This window comes from Hesperophylax consimilis, chromosome 7 (assembly GCF_061612785.1).
Source record: "Hesperophylax consimilis isolate HC1 chromosome 7, BYU_Hcon_1.0, whole genome shotgun sequence".
NCBI lineage: Eukaryota > Metazoa > Arthropoda > Insecta > Trichoptera > Limnephilidae > Hesperophylax > Hesperophylax consimilis.
Window position 1 is genome coordinate 9,627,321 of NC_142842.1, and position 24,482 is coordinate 9,651,802.

The window sequence follows — 24,482 nt, forward strand, 5'->3', positions numbered from 1 at the left end:
CCAAATTTATTCAACAATTTTTTTTCTATAAATATTCAAGAGCTAGGTGACAACACTTTCAACAGACAACAGAACATAGAAATTGATGTAAAAATCATTGTGCAATCTTTAATTTTAACAACTTCAGAGCATTGCTTTCAACCAGTGGTGGTGAACCTTTTTGCTGCCAAGCGCCATTTGGATATTTGTAATGTTATCCGGCGGCTAAGGGGGGGGGGGGGATATAAACCGATTTTATTTGATTCAATTCTGTAATGAAGCTTTACAATCTTGGGAGATTTATTTATGTATTTGTAAGAAACAATAAGTATTTACATGTATTTGTAAGAATAATAATACAGAATACATAGTTAATTGAAGTTTGAAATGCTCAAAAAATGCTAAAGTTGCTTTAAGATAGAGTTTTATTGTGTCTTGAAACTAATTTTAGGTAAGTCAGAAGGAAGAGGAATATAGGATAAGGATTAGAGATGCTCACGATATATTTCATACTCAAGTATTAATTTACCATCGTACGCGTTACTTCTGTTCGATATTTCTGAAGGTTATTGTTACATTATGTGTTATATTGCGCACATTACCGGGAATTTGAGAATTTATTCTGATGTTGGTTCTACAAGTGAGCAAATTAAATAAACTGGTAGAATTTTTATTAAATTTGGTAAGCTCTGACGAGTGCAGGCCATTATTCAGAATTTTAAAAAACAAAATTTAATCAAAAATTAATCGTCGTGTATAAAGTGAGTTGATTTTTGAAATTTAATGGATTTGGTGTAATTTGAAGTGTATGTTTAGTTAATAATGTATATGTTTCAAAAATGCTGTGTCATGGGTCTTTTTGGGTTTTAAAAACATATTTTCGTTGAAGCTTACTTAAAAGCTTACGATGCAATCTTAGAATTTTTTGAGCCGCATTTCTGGCCGTCGAGGGCGGTGGGTTTAACACACCTGGTATATACCACAATCTCGAGTAAATCTCCTATAAGATATTATTTTGTTTTTAATACCTGTATACCTAGTTTATTTATAGAAAACGTTTAAGTTTCAAAACATTATCGAAAGCACTTAAACGCTTATCCATTAGGCAAGGAGTACAATATAACTCATGTTTTTTTGCTTACTCATTAACGTGTGTAATAATTAATTAATCGACGATTACTATAATTAAAAGCCTTTTTTATACAACATGTTAATTATAATATTTCATTCTGATATACTAGTATTTCAATTCATAGCAATAATGGACATATATCCAGTGGCGTGCGGTGAATGTTATTTAAGATTTTCAACATTTATGGGTTCCGCTGCCATGGGATCCAATTAAATGATAACCAACACTCCTCAACAGGTCATCCCAAGTGGTTTACTACGTTTGGTAACTTAGCAGGGGGCTTGGTTCATGGGATAAGTTTTGTCTAGATCTTGGCGGTGGATGCGTTTGCCCGCCTGGATCGGGAGAGAATGGTTGAGGGAGACCTTTCGACTTATTCAGCAGGACTCTCTCGACCCATCGCCTTGCACCGCAGTGGGAGGGATGGATTCATACGTCCGCCATTCCTGAACACATTGGGCCTTAGATTCCTACCCACCCTATATACCTTATTCTATTCTCTTTATACCTAGCATGATAGAATCAGTATAATATTTCAAGTACAGCTGGATCACATAACTGAAATCGTTAATAAATCCCTCAAACTATTTGGTTTCGTCTCTAGAATCACTTCGGACTTCAAAAACGTAAATACCCTTAGAACTCTTTACTGCTCCTTGGTTCGCCCCCATCTTGAATATGCTTGTGTTATTTGGTCTCCTTTTATGCTGTCCACATTCGACGCATTGAATGTTGTTCAACATCGGTTCTTAAGAGGGATTGCTAGGAGGCTAGGTTTAGAAAAAGGCAAATACTCATATGATGAAATTGAACTAACTCTAAACCTCTCTCCTTTGGTAGTCCGTCGGGAAAGAAATGACCTCATTTGCCTCTTCAAAATTATAAATGGTATTATTGATTCACCTACTCTACTGCAACTCATTCCCTTCAATATCCCCTCGCAAAGACTCAGAAATAATGAACTGCTCTTCCTCAACCATCATTCGACAAATTATGGATATTATTCACCATTGTCCAGAATGTGTAGACTGGTCAGCTCAAGTCAAAACCTTAACTTTTTTGGGATAAGTCTAAATGATTTTTGCCAGTCGCTAAACAAGTGACGGAATATTATAAGTGTCCTGTGGTCCTGACCCACGGCGTATTCTTGACTTGATTCGACTTGTCACTTTATTTTCTTATATTATATCTACCATATGTCTTTGCTTTCATGTACCTTTGTCTACCCCTGTATTTTTCTTTTTACTTTATTCGTGTTATTATTTTGTAATTTGGACGATGTCCGTTAATAAATAAATAAATAAATAACGGTTAAAATGAAAGAGGCTCTCTTACTTAAACCGTTTATATCCTACGTTTTTTTACAAATGTTTCTGGCTTTCACCCTTCAAGGTTGTTCTAGGCCATCATTTCTAATAATGGAGAGAGGGAGGGTGAATTTATACATAAATTTTCTTTAATTTGGCAAATTTAAAAATTACGAATAAGTATAGCGTTCGTGTTGTACATTCATTAGGGACAGACGTTTAGTATTATTCCATAGCCTCCGACCTACGTTCATTACATTTCATAAATACATTCAGCTTCACAAATCCTACAATAATTATACTATTCAATGATTTTTAAAGGGAAGAACTCTCAATAGGAGAACCTGTACTGATTTATAATTTAATTTAACTTATTACATAATTATAATTCCATTACATGCAATGACAGTACAATATAGACGCCCTGTAGAAATCTTAAAGTAGCAAGCCAAAAGCAAGACAAATGTAGTGCTTTCGATTTCGTAGTTTTACTACCAAACTGCTACGCGTCACGCTAAGGTCGTGTGCTACCTTTAAGTAAATTTCATCATAAACGTCTAACATGCCCTCGTGTGTGATGATTCATTATTTTGCAAACATTAGTAAAAACCAAGAAATAAGATTTCATTCGTAAATACACACAAATTATTTTATAAATTTTTTATTTAAAAAAATATTTAGATTGCTTCCCGAAGATTTCCAGTGCCATTAGACAAAGTGAGATAGCGATCGTAGCAACACATAAGTATAAGAAGTACAATATAATAGCAGTAGGTCGTCTCATATAGTATTTCGTATTTATCTGATAGTGTAAGCGAGTAGGCATATCTTGTTATTTCAGTCACGCCTGTGATTTATAATGTAGTGTTCGACGCAAATACGAAAACGCCAACCGCTATCGTTAATTTCGTTCATACACACATATTCTTTGAATGTCGTCAATATTTGTCATACATGAACAACGTTTGAATTAAGAATTTAATGGAAGTACAGGGTTTTCCAATAAGAGGTGTTATTTTGATATTCAATCGTAAAAGATCAATGGTTTCGTTGCTTGTGTGGCACGTAGCGTCGTCTTGTTGAAAGTAAACGTTGTAGAGATCAATTCAATTCCGGCCATAAAAAATCATTAACCATCTCTCGATAGCGCAATCCATTCTCCGTAACTGTTGTTCCAGCCTCATTTTCTAAAAAGTAAGGTCCAATGACTTCGCCGGACCATAAACCGCACCAAACAGACACACGTTGAGGATAGAGAGGCTTTTCAGCAATAACTCTTGGGTTTTCCGAGCCCCAGATGCGACAATTTTGCTTGTTGACGAAGCCACCGAGGTGGAAATGGGCCTCATCACTCAATATGATTTGCATTTGATTCACTTGTGAATTTTAATAATTTCAATGCGTTGTTGAAGCGTGTATCTTTCCATTTTTATTAATGGCGTAGTTTCTACTTGTCAAATGTCAAAAAATTACAGCTTCAAAAGTAACATCTACCGAAATAGCGGGCTTTTCAAAATAACACCTCTTATTGGAAAACCCTATATAAGAGTGTTTCTTACTTGCCATATTTTATCTTGAGTTTGTGAGACAATAGCAAGCCTAGATGTATTGTAACGTCATTGATTACATGTATTGTATGGAATAGATATATTTATTTTTAAATAAAACATGCTTCACCTTTTTGAATATTTTGTTTTGAAAAATCGGTAAAAAATGCAAATGCATACTACACTTCTTTTATTAGCGCCACCTCGTTTGTTTCTAATGCGGCTTCATTTCAAATTTTAGTCACATTTGTGTGCGGTGACAAGTCATAAATTTCAACCGATTAAAATATTTGTTTGCATTCCTTTGATAGCTAAGCGTGGCTTTACTTTCTATTTTTATTTGTATTTTATTCGAGATTACGATCGGCTGCGAATTCCTAAAACTGCAATTTACATGTTTTATCGATTGATCACAATAAAACAGCTTTGAAAGTTATAATAATGTTATAAATAGGTATGAAATAACGGCATTCTAAAAAATATATTATTGTGTATTAACGCTTTCATTTTTATTTCAGATTTCTGTCAACCACAAAACTCAAAATTAGGTTTGGGTCGTCTTCTGTAATTAACTAAGGTAGGAACCCCATTTTCGATATTTTATTGGTAATTGCTATAAATTTTCTGGAACCGTGTTTTTTTGGAAAGTGGCTTGACTTCTCGATTTCATCTAAGATTTTGATTTGATTAACAAAAAAGGTGACTTTTGATCATGTGGTGTTGATGCCTGAGAATTGGACCAAATTCACCAAATAATACATCGCACTAGCTAAAGTCTCTGAGTTTTTTGGAATCAGATGTAGACATCAATTTTCCTATTGTTTTGAACGTCAAGTGTTTAAAATTTCACCAAGAATTATCAAAATTCTGCTTTGAGGGGGGTGGGAAAAGGGGATGGAGGTGGTTTTCGAAGTCTCTTGTAGATTCCAATTCGTCTTGTTTTGAAAGTAATGTGTGCAAAATTTCATCAATCTCGGAATAAAACTGTAGATTTGAGATCAGAGCACTCTTCTTTATATAAATAGAAATTGTATAATTTGTCATCAGTGGAATTAATATTTCAAAGTTATATGTAGCTCATGATGGAAATGTTTTTAACGTTTTTATATGGCAGACAGAGTATTGCACTCACCGCTATGTTCAGCTGAAATAAACAAAAAATATTATCATTTATTTATTTGCACCGTCATTTAATCAGGCTTTCAAAAAATTGATTTATATTTTTTTATAAAAGATACTTACCCAATTTTAAAATTTTGTAAGTTTTTTAATTTTTTTTTATTTATTTCTTAATCCAAAAAAACTGCATCTTGCCTTATTTTTTGTTACATTTATCAAATCTCCATTGTTCGCGAAGGAAACTACATCACAATCTCTAAGTTGCTGCGTTGAACTAAATAATCAAAATTTGCAAAGTTATGTAAATATTATGATGCCAGAGCTTACGGTTTAATAATTTTTTCACAGCTTCAGACAAACAGATTTCTGTTTATAAGTAAGGATACCAATTATTATGTAAATCTCTGAGTAGTGTTTATCATCACTCTAATCCTAAGTTTACCTGTTTTGCACATTCTGCTTAAATTTATTACCTGTGTTCTTTCTGATTCTTCCGAAATTATGCTTTCTTAAACATTTTTCGAAGTAGAGAGGTGATACTTTTTCTGTTCACTTCTTATCTCTAATATATATATTTTTGAAATTATCATTTTGGTTTTCACTCATTGAGGGATCTTTGCCATATAAAGTTCAGATTTTCTCTTTAATTTTTGTTTGTTTGTTTATTGTTTCTTCACATGCTATCATTATTCAATTTTTCACCTCACCAGGACTAGCCTGTGTTGATGTTAATAACTTTATAAAATAATGAAAATAACCCAAAATAATATATTGAAAGAACAATATTGTTGCATTAATGTTTCTTACAAATAATGTTTACCTTCTAGGTTGAAAGTAGTAGACGTGCAGTTACATCGAAGAAACAAACTAGTTTATAAAAAATACACTAAATGAGAGCAAAGAAACATACAGACGATTCTACAATAGTGACTAACATAAATTTCAAATATTAAAAATGCTTTTTACAATCAATCATAAACTTGGAGGAGATATTGCTGTTCAAAAGTAAAAAAATCTTATTTTGAATTGTGTAAAATCAAAAAATTGTTGAGGCTTCCGCAAAGAACCTTGAAAAAATTCAAAAAATTATTTGTAGGGTCCGGATAAAAGAAAATTAAATATCTTGTACTTTCTGGTTACTTGTATTTATTTATCTTTATCGTTTGGTCATCTATCTTGTATTTACATAATATGTATTTAACTAGCTCTGCTGTGAATTTTCCTTTGTTAAGAGTCCTGAGCATCGCTCTCTCTTCATCTTGCAATCTTGCTTTGCATTATTTAAATTCTTCGACGTGTGTATTTACTGCGAACAAAAATGAATGTGGGGTTTGAACAGGAGATATTGAGACGTCTTCACAATGGAAATCTTTATATATTTCGACCGCGGAATCCCCCCGTAGTAACTTTACTATCTCCTTCGACTATCGCGGATTCCTTTCAACCCGTACCGACCCAATCCAACAATTTTGCAAGCAGGAATCAAATTATGCCATAACGCAGAAAGAACCGAAAATATTTCATAGTCAAACTGAATTATTTCTGTCTTTGTTTATTATTATTCGACGGAGTGTCCAATTGCAGTGTGCATTTTCAAGAACATTATTGCATGTGCAGGAATTTTCTTATTTATTCTCTAGAACATAATTCAGCGGTAGATCGATGTTTTTACATTCACGCGTAGTAAAGGCTCTGCCGATTTTTGATTGGGAAATAAAAAAAATTATACTACTACTGCCATTACCAACTCCCCGTGTATATCACCCACATCACATAATAAATGGCCAGTCTTTTTACTACTTCTCATATGTAGTTTATGGAGTTTCTGACTCCTCAGTTCTTCATCAGCTCTTATCCCTTCAATAACTCTAAGCAATATTATATCTAAGATAGGTTCAATCTTCCACTGTTTTATATCATTTGCAAAGTCTCTCAAACACTTTAAGACTCCCTACATTTCTCTCGCCAATATGATATCTGAAATAGGTACTATAATCATTCCTTTAAATTAGATGATTTGTTTAATAACTCAAACCCATCACCTCGTTACCATCTCTCAACCTCAACTTATTACTCGTAACTTTAACCAATATGGTTTCGAATCGAAAACGAAAACGAAATCGACGTTTGTTACAACCATTTCCCAACCTAATTTGATTTGTCAATCACTTAAACTCTACTAATATATTATAATAACTAGGCTAGGTCCAATTGCCTCACTATTTATATTTTTTCAGTTACTCAAACCTCTCTCAGATACAGTGTCCATTACCTCTCACCTCAATATAATGTCTAGGCTAGGTGCGAACCATAACACTACTTCATTACCTCTCACCAATATATCATCTTGACTAGGTTCAAACCCCACACGGAGTAAACTTACTGGTATGAAATATTGTTAATTTATTAAAAATCTGGTCAAATTATTCGTTTTCCTGTTAAAAATGTGACTGCGGGCCTATTACGAATTAATTCACAATTTTCATAAAAAACTATCAGTAAAGCACGAATGTGTTACGAGGAAGTCGAAACACGTGTAAAAAAAAATAATAATTCTTTCACATCTCGTCCATGATATTTATCTGGACAATCCACCCGCGTTAAACACGTGATCAGATGTATTCTGATTGATTAATATATTATAAGGAAATGGTCTGACAGTCACATTTTTAACAGTATCTTGATAAAACAAGCCTTACTCATTTTTCTCCATGTAAGACTTCTTTATTAACCCTGACCATCTACTAATATACCATCTACTAACACTACTTCATCACCTCTCACCAATATAACATCTCGTCTAGGTTCAAAATCTAACACTCCTTCATTACCCTTGACCAATATACCATCTACTAACACTACTTCATCACCTCTCACCAATATAACATATCCTCTAGGTTCAAACTCTAACACTCCTTCATTACCCCTGACCAATATACCATCTACTAACACTACTTCATCACCTCTCACCAATATAACATCTCGTCTAGGTTCAAACTCTAACACCCCTTCATTACTCCTCACCAATATAATATCTAGGCTAGGTTCGAACCCCGTCACTGCCTCGTATGATTTGATTGGCCTCGATGCGATAAAAAGACACCAGGTACCGATTCCGTTGCATCACCGCGCCGCGTATTTCAGAAGCCGGCACGATTGGTATCACACGGCGCCACATCGGCCATAAGTCAACTCTCGGACATGCCTATTGTTTATGGTAATATTATTATTGTTCTCTGTCCGTGTTCCTGTTCGCGTCTTGTTTATGGTCCCCTGGATACTGAACGCTGGACCAATCGCAGCGGGGCGCAAGAAGAATCGGATCTCAATACAGAAGCATGTTTCATACGATTATTACTCCTTGTACCTACTGGGTAATGCATCGGATAGTATTAAGATAAATAAGTACTTATACTTTTTCAATCGTTTGAAAATATTATGAAATCATAGAGCGGCAAACCAGCGTTACAGGCTTTTTCTCGACAGTGCACACGCACAATGGGAGAAATACCGATTCTAGGAAATAATAAATCAGATTGTATTAAGTTGTTAATTTTAATGCGCCTTTATTAAATTGTTTTCCTTGCATCACTTTTATGTATATTTATTGCATTCAGGTTTCGCTACAACCATAGCTTCCTCAGGGCAGTATAATAGTTGACTTAAATCTTTACATCTGTTATGTGCTACAGATGCGAAACCTGGTCGGCCAGAAGTATCTTTATAAATAAAAATGTAAATGTTCGTTTGTTCAAAATCTTAAATCTCTGAAAGTACTTTACAACGTTTATTCGAATACACGTGTGTTTTTATATACCTATATTATATAGATGTCACCTGTGACAGATAAATTATTTTTAAAAAAAAAAAAACGCCATCTGTTGGACGTAAAAGAAAAACGCGCTAATGTTTCTCTATCTGCACAAGTAGACCGAGTCACGGCAACGCGTGGCGGGGTACAGACAATAAAAAATAAAAGTGATCCAAACAATGTTATTGTTTTATTTTAAACTAACGCAGTCCCGTTTAAATGACGGGTATTATAATTCCAATTTTGAAAAGACAATAAAACAATTTTTTTATTGTATATGTAGGTACGTTAACGCTCGTCTGAATTTGTTCAAACAAAAACCGTTCCAAATTTGAAAATTACACTTAAATTCAAGGCAAATCCTAGTTATATCTAAAGTTTATTAAACCGGTGTTACCGACACATATACATATATGTACTTTTATCCGCCCAAGTACCATAGTACAATAAAGTACCAATTACTTTTGCTATTTTATTGATATTTCCAAGTTTATTAAATAAAATATATTAATTTTTTTATTCATTTCGCACAAGAGTCCCAACTGCTCCCAACCGTCTGGAGACATGGCATCCCCAATTGGGGTATGTTGTGAAGCTGAAGGTAATGGGGAGGGGAAGGAGATGGGGAAAAGGAAGGTGGAAAACCTGGATTTTCAAATCTGATCACCTAAAAATGCTAAATCTATTTCAAGCAACGTTTTCATGGTTCAGCAATTCTGAATGGTATTCATACACCTTACAGCGGGTCGATATTGAGAGTATTTTCCGCTCTGGAATGTGCCCAAGTTTATTGTACATTATTTTTAATTAATAAATTGTGAAATAACACAAATTTATTAAAAAAATTACTTGCGCACGCCTTGGGATTTGAACCCGCGACTTACGGATTGCTAGTCGAAAGCCTCACCTCTCGACCCCGAAGGCCGTCAATTAAAGGTGGAACAAACGATTTAAAAGTATTTTGTCGTCTAAAACTCTTCACCGATTTCTCCCTACATTTGCTAAAATGTCATTTTTTATCTTCTTGGAAATTATGAATACTAAATTTAGCTACATGGCAAATATGGCATTCAGACAAAGGATATTTTTATATTATGAATGATAATTATCAATTTCTGTTCGAATTGCTTCGTTTATTTCTAAATTGTTTGCAAGTTAATAGCTAAAGATAATTTATGAATGCACATGGTTTTATTAAACTTTAATTAGATTCCACAATGACCCGAGGCTTTCGGATACATTGTAAGAATATATGTATAAAGCTATTGCTCGAACTTGCTTCCTTCCTTGTATGGAATCCACACACAGAAATATTAAAAGCAAAATCAAGACCGTACAGGATTTATTATGCTGTATTATTTCATCCGTAGTAGAGCAGGGACTTCCAATCGGGAGCCCTGGCTTTATTGCAATTTCTGTATTATTAATAGCTGTAAAAACATGTTTATAAATGGTTACACAAATTTAACAGTCGCTATCCCCACACCCAAATTCTTAACTACCTTTACTGCCCGGTTTCGTTCGAGGCTTGGATTGAAAATAGCAGTACCAACAATTGCATATTGTATCGTCATTTAATTAAAGTTTAATCGATTTTTTAAGAATAATCTTGAAATTGCAAAGTTTTTTTCGCGATGGAATCTATAGATCTACCCAATATTTCCAGGTCTCAGTTATTCCATTTGATATTACATAGGCCTTGACATTAGTTAAGTAGGCATCTACACATTTTGCTGAAATATGTCAAATGCTTTTTTAATTAATTAATAAGAAACAATTTGAAACTCGGACGAAACCAGTTAGTAAAGCTTGATGATATAAAAGGACTGTTGCTTTTAACTACTAAAAAACGAATTCGCGTTGATATAGGTATAGATTTGTGTTCATGTAAGTACTGAAGATAAATAATTATTGATAGTCATTTCCATTTGTGCTAATCGGCACAATTCAAAATTATGCTTATCATTTTATTTATTTATTTCGGGTTTTCACAGATGATTTCATATACGTGAGATTCGATTACATTATTTGATACCTTTCGTTTATCTTTCGGCACTTAATTTCGAACAAATATAATCATCATAATAAATAATTCCATCGATTGCCGTAATTAAAATCGTTCGAATTTGATATTTTTTTCTTACGTTTCATACTGAAATAGGGTCGACATTAGCCTGCATCCGAATTAGCTCACCCGGCGCTTGGGCTCTTCTGTATATTTTAATTCTCCTCTACAAACTGCTTCATTCATACATTTCCTATTTACTAATCTTGAAATCGTTCGATTCACACATTCACACAATTTGTTCTTGTTTTGGAATCGTTTCATTCACACAATTCATTCTCGTTTTGGAATCGTTATACTCACACGATTCACTCCATTTTTGAATCGCTTCATTCACACAATAAATTCTCGTTTTCAAATCGCTTCATTCAGAAAATTCATTTTAATCCAGTCTCCTATCTTGAATACCAAGCATCATCCCGGCACTATCGTCAGCACTTCTGCTTTGTCGGTTATACGTCCAGGGTATACCGTACCTCTAAGCGTCTCTGGACTCCGGAGACGATATCGCCTTTTGCGATCACGATGGGTCCTTCAGATGCCATTACTCATTCCCTCGCCGCCAGGGTTACATAATATTATTGTTTTGTAATATATAACATAATTAGAGATGTTCCGACTAGTCGGCGACTAGTCGGTAAAGCCGACTATCCGGCCACTATTGTAGTCGTCGATTAGTCGGCGACTAATCGGCAAAGAGCGCCGACTATCCGGCTTCTTACGTTGTATGTATTTCTCAATAATATGAATGCAGGGGAACTACATGAAATAAAAACCTTGATTATATATATATTTTTTTTATAATCAGTCTTATACATTAAAAAATGTAAAGCAATCTTTCCTTTGGTAATCAGTTTTTAAAATTACTTGCTTGTAAAGAAAACATAATTATGACATTTATTGAACAAAATTAGTACCTATCCTAATTAACATAAAAAACAACATAATATCTTCTTATCTTCAATGAACATTTATAAGTATTTCTTATTATTAAAATAAAAAGTAGATTTTTAAAATTAACAAACTCAGTTATATGTATTAAAGCAAGATTGTATGTACAAGATGCACAGTAATATATGTATATATTATATATATATCCAAAAATTCTAAACATGAACTGTTTGATAAAAACAAAAAAAAATGAAAAAACATATTTCTTATAACCATACCTACATATTCTAATCAAATCAAAGTCACAATTGTGACAACCAAAAATATCATAATCTTATATTTTTTATAACTTACTTATATTTTTTAATTAAGGGTAAATTATGATGTAAGAAGACTAAAGCTTCTGCCCTTTCTGGTAGCAATCGATTTCTTTTTGTTTCATATATGTTTCCGGCCTCTGAGAACAGCTTCTAACTGTAAACAGAACTTGCGGGACAGCAGAGGTACACACACTTGGCCATGCGCGACATTTCAGGGTACCTAGAACTATCCCCGAAACCGTAATCGGCTTAGCCGACTAGTCGGCCGACTAGTCGGTCTTATTACAACCGACTAATCGGCTAGTCGGCTAGTCGGCGAAAGTCATGATCGGCACATCTCTAAACATAATATATTATTGGAGATGTCAGAACTGTGGATGTTCCGCGGTCAGCTGATCACAATTAAATGGATACCGATTATCACAAACGGAGTATGGATTCCGGTAAAATTTCCTTACTCCGCTCACTTCTTATAACGCATAAATCATTTCAATAACACATCGTTTCAACTTAATTAATTACCACAAGAAACAACTATTTACGTAAGATAGTAAAAGATGTATAAGGCCGGGAATACATGTCCGATTTCGCTTTACGATTGTCTGATGTCTGATGATGGTCTGATTGTCGATTGTCAAACCATGGTAACGACTGAAAACGGCACGACCCTCACCTGATACAATGAGACACCTCCCAGGTTCTTACCCCCACCACACAGGCTATACCGGCCCTTCAAAACTGCATAGTCTGTTTTGCTGCACTTGTCTATAAATATTTTTTTTTATGTACTCGTATATATGCCAATGCATACTTACTGCAGTGATAAGTAGTTAGGTGTAGATACTCATTTGTAAACTGACGAGCATAGATATTCCATTCATCTGACAAGGTGACGAGTCGGAAGAAAAAGTCGGACGTGTGTTTTATGCAAAAGTAGGAACCGCGCGCCTTTAGACAATCGGATCGAAATAAGCGGAATACTGATATTTTATCAAGATTCCAAGCAGGTCGTCTTTTCATAACGAATTCGCCGTGGAAAATAGAACTTGTTCTATTTTTGATACCGATTTTTGTCCAGTGTAACCCGCTATATTTTTTTCGTATTGTTTATGTGGAAATTTTGTATGTTTATTTCGAAATATTACAGTACAGGCAGTACAGCAATATTTTTTCTCCGTTCGTAAATTGTAATAGAGTTACACTGATGATTTTCAAAACGATACGACAGGTGTTTCAAAAATTTTATTTGAATATTTTCAATTCGGTTATTATAAGTTTGGTTTTGAGGATTCCAAATGACAGATGAAAAGATGAGATCTTAAATGTGACAAATATATAGTAGTTCAAGTGTAAAAGCTTATTGAATGGTTTTGTATTGCGTGGAATGAATCCCCATTTATGAATATACGAAAATATCTTAAAAAAAGATTACAGGTTGACTAGATTGTGTTTATTACTGATTGTTAGCTCGTGTTTCTGTTCATTATTTTGAATTTCGCGGAAGTCTATTTTTTGACATTTTGTGACTCATATTTCCATTTGTGATCTATGGTTATGTTATCAAATTGCACCACCGAATTAAAAAATAAAATTAAAAAATGGTTAATAGATCAAGCTTTTTTTATACTAATATTGTTTATAATCTCATGCATATGTATATATATGAATATAAGTAATTTGCCTGTGTTACAACTGACTGTCTTTGTATTTTATTCTTTTGTATTGTAGTAAGTTAAAAGTTATTCAATTGTACCTTTTTTATATATGTCTCTGTTTTTTAGTTATTTAAGTTATTCTTCTGTATCTATTTTAAATGTTGTGATTTCTCATTATATGTATGCTTAAGTAATATATTAATATTGTTAAACTGACCTGCTGACAAACTGCTTTGGCAGTTTAGCGGGTATAAATAAATAAAAAATTTAAAAAAAGGTTTCGCCATTTTATGACGATTAAGTACCGTCCCAAAAATTATTTCTTCTTTAACCTTTGGAAATCCAGACCCTTTTTGAGGGAAATCAAAAATAGAATAAAAAATTAACTCTAAAGTGTTTCAAGTGCAAGCGATTCTGTTAAAAAAATTGTATGCACGTTCTCATGGCATAAAGCTTTGAATCGCATATCCAATGCCCAGCGCATGAACGGTTTTTCGGCGCGAAAAAATTCTTGTCACTGGTGCACAAACGGTTTTCCAGAGGTTAATGGCAACTATATCTGCAAATCTGTGTGAAAATAATAATCTTGTATATGAAAAAATTCCATATCGGTCCGAATATAGTTTCCATATGGGGATCGGTAAGGAATAAGTATTGTGTAAAACTAGCTTTATATATACGTCAATGACGATATGATAACGTAATATATTTATGGCAACCTGAATGGCCGCTTTCACCAATTAAACCTGAGAGGAACGCTAAGATCATTAAAAATCCTTTTGGTTAAATAATTATAAGGGAATGGATTTAATTTTATTATTTGATCACTCATTTCCTTTTCATAATACCTACAGCCACTTTGGCGATACCGAGATTGTGTATTCTTAGTGGTCGCTCACTCTGATGAAATCAATAAATGTATCTTGAAATCAAAAATATATTCCGTTTTTTTTTCAATAAATGTAAGGTGGGTAGGCGGAGGCGTACATTTCGTATAGGCACATAAGCACTGTCCACTCTACCGTTCTAGGATAAAAAGATAAATAATATTTAATATTATGCAAAAATAATTGCAAAAAATAAATCTATACTTTCAAAAAATACGCGTGAAGTTCCGTTCACGAACAAATGTTCAGAACACTGACCGCCCTCCTATAACGTGTCAAAAGCAAAAACTAAATATGCCCAAATACCGCCAACGTCAGAGTAGATAAGGTATTGGATGTTAAAGACTCGTTTGTGTTAGTATTTTTGTTAGCGTCTAGGCACTGCTTTTCAGAACAAATTCGATGGCAATCGGTGACCTTTATTGGTATTAGATATTGATAGTATTTTTAGTTCACTTTCTTTCCTGCACTTGTAAGACCCAAAATTATCTTTGTTTATTTACCTACACAATAATATAATACATTTACAGAACAATACTTAAAATATGATGTTATGGCTGAAAATCATGTAGAGTGTGTTAGATAATCCCATCTGCTACAGGCAGCAGCCGAAAGCTCGTTTTAATTATTTTTTATCAATTAATTCTATGTTTTTCCTACTACCTACCCCAATTAATAACTCTGTACGCCACTGTAGGGTAGGTACCTAACTACCAACTGGAAAACGGATTCAATAAAGTTCCAAAATATATCCGCGCTTGACTCATCGATAACTGGCAATATACGTACTGTGAGTGTCGCACGTCATTTTGTCTTATTTTTTTATGAGAATTGTTAATAATTCTGTACAACGTGTAAAATTCTCGACACTTAAACGATTTTATTCAAGAAATACGCTTTCCTGGCGGCGGACATGCCATTTATTGATAAATAATACGTAATGTTTATAATATGCCAGTATGTATTTTATCAGTATTTATTACCACAATACCTGGTACTATATATACATTATGCGTCCATTAAAACCTAGTGGCAGACTAAGGAAACGTATTGGATATATTGAAAGTTTTATCATCATGGAATCCATTAGCAAATCAATATATTACAATATATTCTAATTAATTATGATTTAATGTCAATCTAAATTCATCAAGGCGAATTTAGATATTCATCGAGGCTACCAAAGCAAAACATTAACATTCGTTTGTTCTTCGTTCGGCCGCCTGTTCAGGTAACTTCCACAGAGAATAACCATCAGACAGCTTTATCAATACAAAAGCTTATTATTATTTTCAAATGGAAATTCAAAAGCAAGTAATAATATTCCACCATTTTACAAGTAATAGCGCGTACGCGTACCCTTTTCAGCTAGCCCGGCGAGAATACCATTACTGTGCAAATTTAATTAAATGAATTTTGCACAATAGAAGCATTGCGCTGCCATTGTACTTTATACTACATTAAATGATTTCAGAACGTATTGACTTTTTTTTTATTTGGAAAACCAACAGTTTACAATATAATAATATTATAAGGCATGTTAAAATATTTTTAATAACTGAACCATTAAAAGGTTTTCACTGATGTTTCTTTTTTTAATTATTAGAGATTTTACAAGGAAGAACAAAGAGTTACAATAGCCTTTGAGGATGAGATGGTTGGAGGGAGTGGAAGGAGATGGATCTAGTCTGTGTATAGTAATATATATTCTGTGAATGATTTTATTAACTTTAGTTGTGATGTTGTGAGCAAAAAATCAAAAAAGGTAGAATGGTAAAAAAAGCATAGGCCATGATGGGTATGCACATTTACAATCTCCTTCCCGATGGGTTGAAACAGCGAATCAAATAAATAAAATCTTAAATTATTGAAGAAATTTCAGAAAAGGATACGGTCACATCTAGGACTCGAACCCAGGACCCTTGTCTTTCCGGGACACCGCTCTACCACTGAGCTAATGGGACCCTATCCCCCTCGGCCACTTTTAACTGTATCATACTTCGAATAAGAACTACCAACATTGTCTTCATTTTTTCACCGCACATTTTTCCTAGATGTGACCGTATCCTTTTCTGATTTTTCTGTTTCAGATTTCCGTATAGAAATCGCTAATATTGTCTTCAATAATTAAATATTACAATTTGAGGTTTTACTCAATAAAGTTATTCCGAAAAATAAATAAAATATTTAAAAAACTGTTCAAACTCAAGATAGGTGAACACAATTATAATTAATTTTAGTGTGAAATAATTTTTAAGAAAATGTATTATGTGATTATGTAAAATTATTATTTTTTGTTTATTTGGGAAACCAACATTTGTACATGTGAATTAATTTTACATTTAAATTCATAATAAAATAAACCAGTTGAGTTACATTTACAATCTTTTTTATGGTCAGGTTAGAAAGAAAGTATATATTTAAAGTTATTGGTAAAAAAAAAACGAATGAAAAGAAAAGAACAAGAAAAATAATCGTTTTGATTTTAATCTATTGTAAAGTTAATTTGTTTTTTAAATTTTCTTAGGGTACGGGGAAAACATCTCTTAGGGTATTGTAAATTTTTCAAATACGTCCGAGTAAAGAGTTTTTGGCGTATTTTGATTTTAAATTTTATATGTAAAATAAGGTATTGGATCTGGTGTTGCGTTCTGAGCAACGAAAATCAATATTTTCTAATAGAGCTGGTGAGTCAATAATGCAGTTCACAGATCTTGTACACAAAAAGTACGTCAATTTTTTTCTTCGTTTATAAAGGGTAATAGGGTTACGCTGATGATTTTAAAAGCGATACGACAGATATAAGTTTGGTATTGGGGATTCAAGATGACAGATGCAAATTCGAGATGAGATCTATAGTAATTCAAGTTTAAAAGGTTTATTGAATGGTTTTGTTATGCGTACCTATAATAATGCCCATTTGTTTGTAGGCTTTTTTCAAGATGTGTTCAACATGATCTTTAAAAAGCAATTTAGAGTCAAGTAATACTCCAAGGTCTCTAGGTCTCTGATTGTTTTAACTCATCAAAGAGGAATGTGGTTGAGGTTGTAAATATGAATGGTTGTGTATAATATGCTAACTATATTTGAAAGTGTTTTAAAATAAACAATTATACATTTCCATTAAGAAATCTTATTGATAAATAATAATACAGACCTTCAATTTTAAAACCTCGATTAGAGTGGTTTTTAAGCAAACTCAAGAAGCTAGCCATAAATTAACAACACACGTACATCGGTCACGGACGCCAGTATCCAACTGACCGCGAACCCTTTCTTATCAAAGGCACGTGATACATGAATATCATGCACAATGCACATGTCCGGAGTCATTCGCCCTATCCGAAGTCGCCTCATTCTACAGTATCGACAGATTTACACCAATATGACTAGTAATCTGTCGATACTGCTTTATTTGCATTGTAATCATTATGTAATAAGCCATAATTTATTGTCAATAAACTGTGCTTACACAAATTTAACTAAAAAATTCTTGTAAAATTAATATACGAGTACCTACCTACTTTGTCCTTTCTGATAACTCTTAACTATTGAAAACCTATGAATATCTCATTTAATAACAACTTTTATTATCATTTATTAATCAGTAGAAGATTTGATTAATGGGTATTATTATTAAATTATGTCAATATTTTTTTTTCATTTCACTGTGATTGCATTAAATTTGTCGATGAGCGATAAATAAATGATGATAAATCTGAACGGATGACTGTATCCGGGACGCAGAAGAACATGAGGGTTTGATTAGGTTTTAGCCAGGTTAGGCAGTAAAATTATTTGATTTCTTCGTCACTATTGACGCAATCCAGATCAGTATCAGCTCTTCTTGCTGACTGCAGTTGTCGATGAGCAAGTCATACCTCTCTACGGCAGACTGTCACCGGGACACAGAAGAACGTGGCGGTTAGCGACCAGCTCGTGCCGACAGTTCCCCGCTCCTAGATTCTATATCAGTCTCAATCACCCACTACCCATACCAGTACCCAGTACCCACTGACCTTATCTGCTGCACAGCATCTCGGACATTAGCGGATCACATGACTATTGCTTCTAATTCACCTCGTCTGTTTGCGGGCGGTTGCTAAACTTCTACAAAAAGTCGGTGCAATGCAAATATTTTATTTTACGAGGTTAAAACGTTAAACCTTATAACAAATTTCAGTCTTTTGGGTTATTTATTTTGAGCGACGAAATAAATGTCATGCTAAGAGTTACAGCGTTGTTTTCAATGCCTATTAATTTGAACCATGTTCGGAAAAGCATGGATTTTATCAACCGAGGAATGTGGACGAATCTGTCTGCGGATAGTAAATATTTTATTAGTTGTGTGTATTTCCATTTTACACCCAATGTTCCGTTTGACATTCGTTGTTTCAAAGCATCGTTAAATTAATTTATCTTCATTGGGAACGATTCACAGGCGCGGTGGAAGCGACCGGCATTAGAGAAGGAATAGCATTTTGCACACGGAAGCGGGGCAGAATCTACCAGGCGCGCACGAAGCGTCGGGAGGTAAAGAAGACGAATATTTTTGTCTCCATTTCCGCGGCGGCTACCGAACGGCGCTATCTCAGAATGCTGTAATTGGTTGCTAGCACGCCTGCGCTCCTAAGCACTCTAGCCAGGTGCGTGGGCAGATTATACCAAATAATAGTACATGCCTATCTATGTACCTTTTCTAGGGAGCTCAGCGATCACGACTATCATCGTATAGTCATATCATCGTGTAGCGATGTACATTCTCTCACCGTGTTTAATACTCCCCTTTTGCGTGTGGGTGTATTTTACATGGTGTGTTTATTTGAGTGATGATCCTAAGGAAACGTGCGAATGTTTTCGCTTGGCCGCGCGCATTCCTGATGTGCCGTATGAAAATGTCTCGCGACCTCCCTGCATCTTCTGCGCACCGGGTAGCTCCCGGGATCAATTATTACTCCATTGCGTGGTGTTCAAATTAATAGATTTTTCTTCATCGTTCTCTTTCGGTTCGAAGTTTTCGTGTTCGACCTCCACCAAAATGCAAACGCATTTTTGTTATGAAAGAGATATGATTGGTGATGAATAAATTTTTTGAAAATCTGTTTTTTATTGTCAGCTGATCCACATTTTGGCTACCTAGCTGAAACTTTTTTCATGTAAAATTTGAAAGATAATTCAAGAATTTTATTCATAGTTTTCTATTTTCGTGTCACCTGTTCCTATACTTCATTTTACTTAACTTAACTTCACTCTATTTTTGTAATATTTATATTTTCTGTAATACCTGCATCAACTGTAGAGCACCCCTGAGGTGATATCTCACAAAAGCGGCGCTATAAAAATTATCCAATAAATAATAATAATAATTAAAGAATACAAAAAGGTACAATATTTGCAGTATTGCTTGCTGATCCCGCCTCCGTTATTTTAAAAATACACAGGGTTTTCCAATAAGAGGTGTTATTTTGATATTCAATCGTAAAAGATCAATGGTTTTGTTGCTTGTGTGGCACGTAGCGCCGTCTTGTTGAAAGTAAACGTTGTCCAGATCAATACAATCCAATTCCGGCCATAAAAAAATCTTTAATTATCTCTCGATAGCGATCCATTCACCGTAACTGTTGCTCCAGCCTCATTTTCGAAAAAGTAAGGTCCAATGACTCCGCCGGACCATAAACCGCACCAAACAGTTACACGTTGAGGATAGAGAGGCTCTTCAACAATAACTCTTGGGTTTTCCGAGCCCCAGATGCGACAATTTTGCTTGTTGACGAAGCCACCGAGGTGGAAATGGGCATCATCACTCAAGATGATTTGCATTTGATTCACTCAAGTGAATTTTAATAATTTTAATGCGTTGTTGAAGCGTGTATCGTTCCATTTTTGTTAATGGCGTAGTTTCTACTTGTCAAATGTCAAAAAATGACAGCTTCAAAAGTAACATCTACCGAAATAGTGGGCTATTCAGAATAACACCTTTTATTGGAAAACCCTGTATATACATATTTGATACAATAATAATAATAACTTTACAAACGTATTTTGAAACATTTGATAATGTGGGCCTCACTGGGTTCTTTACCGGTGCCGAGGCCCTCATTTTACAATTCAACAATATCGAATAAAAAGATAGTATGAAATAATAAATTTAAATAAAATAAAATTAAACTGAGTTTAATAAAATATATTCTAATACGTGTTTATAAAATAATAAAGACGGTGTACTAAAAAAATCGCAAATATTGTGAGGTATACGGTTTTAAATAATGATGTTTGTATTGTGTATTACGTATATATATTTTATCTAACATTACAAACTTTTGTTCTTTAATCCATCTTTTAATTTCGTATCTAAAATGTTTTTTTCGTATTTTTTTGTATTATGGGTGACAGATTGTTAAATGTTTTTATAGCGTATTTGTGGTGTCTTTGTCCAAAACGTGTGTTTACCGCCAGAGTTTTATGTTTTTTGTACGCTTGTCGAATTGGTCTATTATTGATAATTTGTGTTTGTCGAAAATGCGGTTTAGTTGTGTTTTTTATGTATAATTGGCGAATGTGTACGTTTAGTACCTGTAATATGGTTTTCTGTGCGGTTTCAATATGACCGATAGCTGAATTTGTTGTTCCTCTTTGAAGAGTTTATTTGTGATTTGCTACATATTTATTTATTTGACGCCTATTAAGGCTTTTACATACATATATAACAATATTTAAGAAATTATACTCGTAAATAGTGCAGGAAATGACTGTTAAAAACACATATAAATAAAAATATTGTTGAATTTGATCCACACAGTATGTAGGTACAAAATATAAAAATAAAAAATTCAAAATATTTTTTTTCTTTCAGCCGACAAAATACTGTTAACGTGCGAAATACTGTCAATTTAAATAGCTTTATCAAAATATTCCCCTACTTGATGAAAAAAACTTCAATAAGGTATGCTTATATAATGAAATTGATTTACTAAATATATCAACAACATCGGAGTATGTTTCCTAGCTGTTGAATCCGTCGCTTAGGAGTGTGATATTGGGACGTTGATATAGAATTGCTACAATAATACAGTAGGTACTGTCTTGTAACTGACCTGATTGGAGTATGAAAAGAGATTAGATATAATAAATCAGGGGTATCAAACATTTAATTATGATGTTCCAATCTGAGGTTATGGTCAATTATGATTCCTAGATATTTTATTTGGTCTGTTTTTTCTAGAGTAGGGCAATCGCAGATGTTGGTGTAAACATCGTGTATTTTTATGCTGTTTTTATTATTTTTTGGCTATTTAAGTATACTGTACTCAAAGGAAAGGATGTTATTTTTATTGTCAAAACGGTATGTTTATTTGTACTTGACGCTTCAATAATAGTGAACAAATAACGCATACAAATTTAAAAGTTAATGACACACTGAAATTGCAACGTAAATAAATGAACCATATCCAAAAGTTCTGCTGTCTTATAAAGAAAACACCCTTACCTTACCTATGAATACTATTATTGATCTCATTTCTAAGAAAATGCTTTTCCAAAACATCCGATAGCGTTAGAAATTCATTCCCGTTATCCTTAAAATCTGAAACGTCAATGTAAATTGAACTCTTCCCCTCGTATTTCTCATTTTGCACTTCAACCCGTGGGCAACCCTCGCCCCGGAGCCGGAGCCGAAGCAAGGGTAGAGGGTAGATACCGGCTTGACCGGTACAAATTCCCCGCCATCCATCTCAGCCAGGGTTCGAGTTTCAATCCCGAGATCGACTGACAAATTGGACGGGAAGACTGGGTTGGGTGTTGGATTTCTGGCTGCTGGAACAAGAGTGTCATGGTATAACTGGAGGATTATTACTAAAAAATATTCTGATCATTACTATTTTATGAGATATTATAACGATGCGTCGGGAGAAATACACTTTTTATGAATAACAAGGAAAAGTCATACTATGGAACTAACTAACCATAATGTCTCTCCTTCTCAGGGATGGGCAGATAGGATGAAATGTCAGTCACACAACAATAAATAACAAACTTCAAAACTTATAAAACACCCACCCATCAACAAAAATACTAATTTTGGTTGTCTGTGATAATGTGCGTGATGTGAAATATTCCTGAAATGTGAAACTGCACAAGAGTCCCAACTGCTCCCAACTATGGCATCTCCAATTGGGTTACGTTCTGAGGCTGAAGGTGGTGGAGAGGAGAGGAAGATGGGGAAGAGGAAGGTGGGGAAGTAGCTAACTGTTCAGATCTGATCACCAACACGGCCAAAGCAATTTTAATTTTTATACCAGGACGATACTGAGAGTACCATCCACTCTGGAATGTGCCGCAAATATACTATATGCGTAAATTGTGAAATAAACACAGCTAATAACATAAATTAATCAATTAAAATTTACTTGTGCACGCCGGGATTTGAACCCGCGACCTCCGGCTTGCTATTCGGGAGCCTTACCCCCGATCATGGAGACCTTCAACCTACGTTATTTTATTTTAACAATAATTCTATATTTTAAATGTGTATTTCTTTTGTTTAAATTTTTGACAGATATAAATTTGAACACTAATGATTTTTAAAGCTTACTAAAGGTGTTCATTCGAAAGGTAAATTTCTGATCGTTTATCTAATATTTTTTTTGATGGTCAATGATCCTGAATCAAACGTTTTTGTTTCAAATACTTTCAGCTTCACAAATCTTACAATAATAATATCCCATGATTTTTCACTGGTCTGCGCTAGTTAGATAATATATATCTAGGATTCAATTGAAATCGATCAACTTAGGATTAGGAGTACATTTATTAGATAGATTTGTCATGGTTACATGTAACCACCCCCATGATCATAAGAGTATGTCTATTCAATTATAGGAAAAGACTTTGACACATCGCGTCGTATGAGCGATGACTCGAATTGTCCCGTGTCCCATATATCAGGAACTCTATTCCATAATTCCAACTATTTTATTTTGGGGTGTGCGTATATGTAACGACCATAATGAAATTATAAACTATGCTATATTTGTATGTCTACATTTGAAGTTTCATATTACATATATATTATGAAAGTAGAAGTAGTAAAATTCACACTTTAATGCAATGTGGATTTTATGTTAAAATCAGAGATGTTCAAAATGGGTACCCAAAACCATTTGAAATGAAAAATGGAAATGGGTCAAAACTTTTCCATTTTAAAATGCAAAATGCAAAATGGTTTTTAGAAAAGCATTTCAAATGCCAAATTCAAAATACCTATTTTCAAAATGCATTCAAAATGCAAAATGGTTTCTCATGTCAAACAATCAAAATAATTATAGAATTTTTAAACAATTTTGTCATTTAATAATGGACATCAATGTAGAACAAACATATTACATAATGGTAAATCCAAAAACACCACGACTACAGATAATGAAACCACAAAAAATTTGCGCGGGACTAATGTTGCCAACGTAAAAACATAGAAACTGCTATCTAACATTTAATATTACAGCGTCATGGCCCCATGTTCAGTATTTGAATCAGTATTTTTTGTAATGGTATCACTCAATTGCCAGGGCTCCTACCAGGGAGCAACTTGACAAATGTAAATTATCTCTCATAGCGAGGTTGAGGACCGACTGATATTTGGAGCTTATGAAAAAAAGATGAGTGGAGATAATAGGAAGAATGTTGCAAAAAAGCATTTAAAATGGAAAATGCATTGAGAACAGCATTTAAAATGCAAAATGTAAAATGGTTTTTAGAAAAGCATTTAAAATGC

General features: G+C 33.8%; 1 long non-coding RNA gene across 1 annotated transcript in view; it reads left to right on the top strand.

Annotated features, from left to right (window-relative positions):
• LOC149422284 (uncharacterized) overlaps window positions 1-24,482 on the top strand; it is a 129,181-nt gene that overhangs the window by 40,049 nt on the left and 64,650 nt on the right. Inside the window, exon 2 of the long non-coding RNA XR_016302414.1 lies at window positions 4,484-4,542. This is a non-coding gene — a long non-coding RNA (uncharacterized LOC149422284). The remainder of the gene's footprint in view (window positions 1-4,483; window positions 4,543-24,482) is intronic.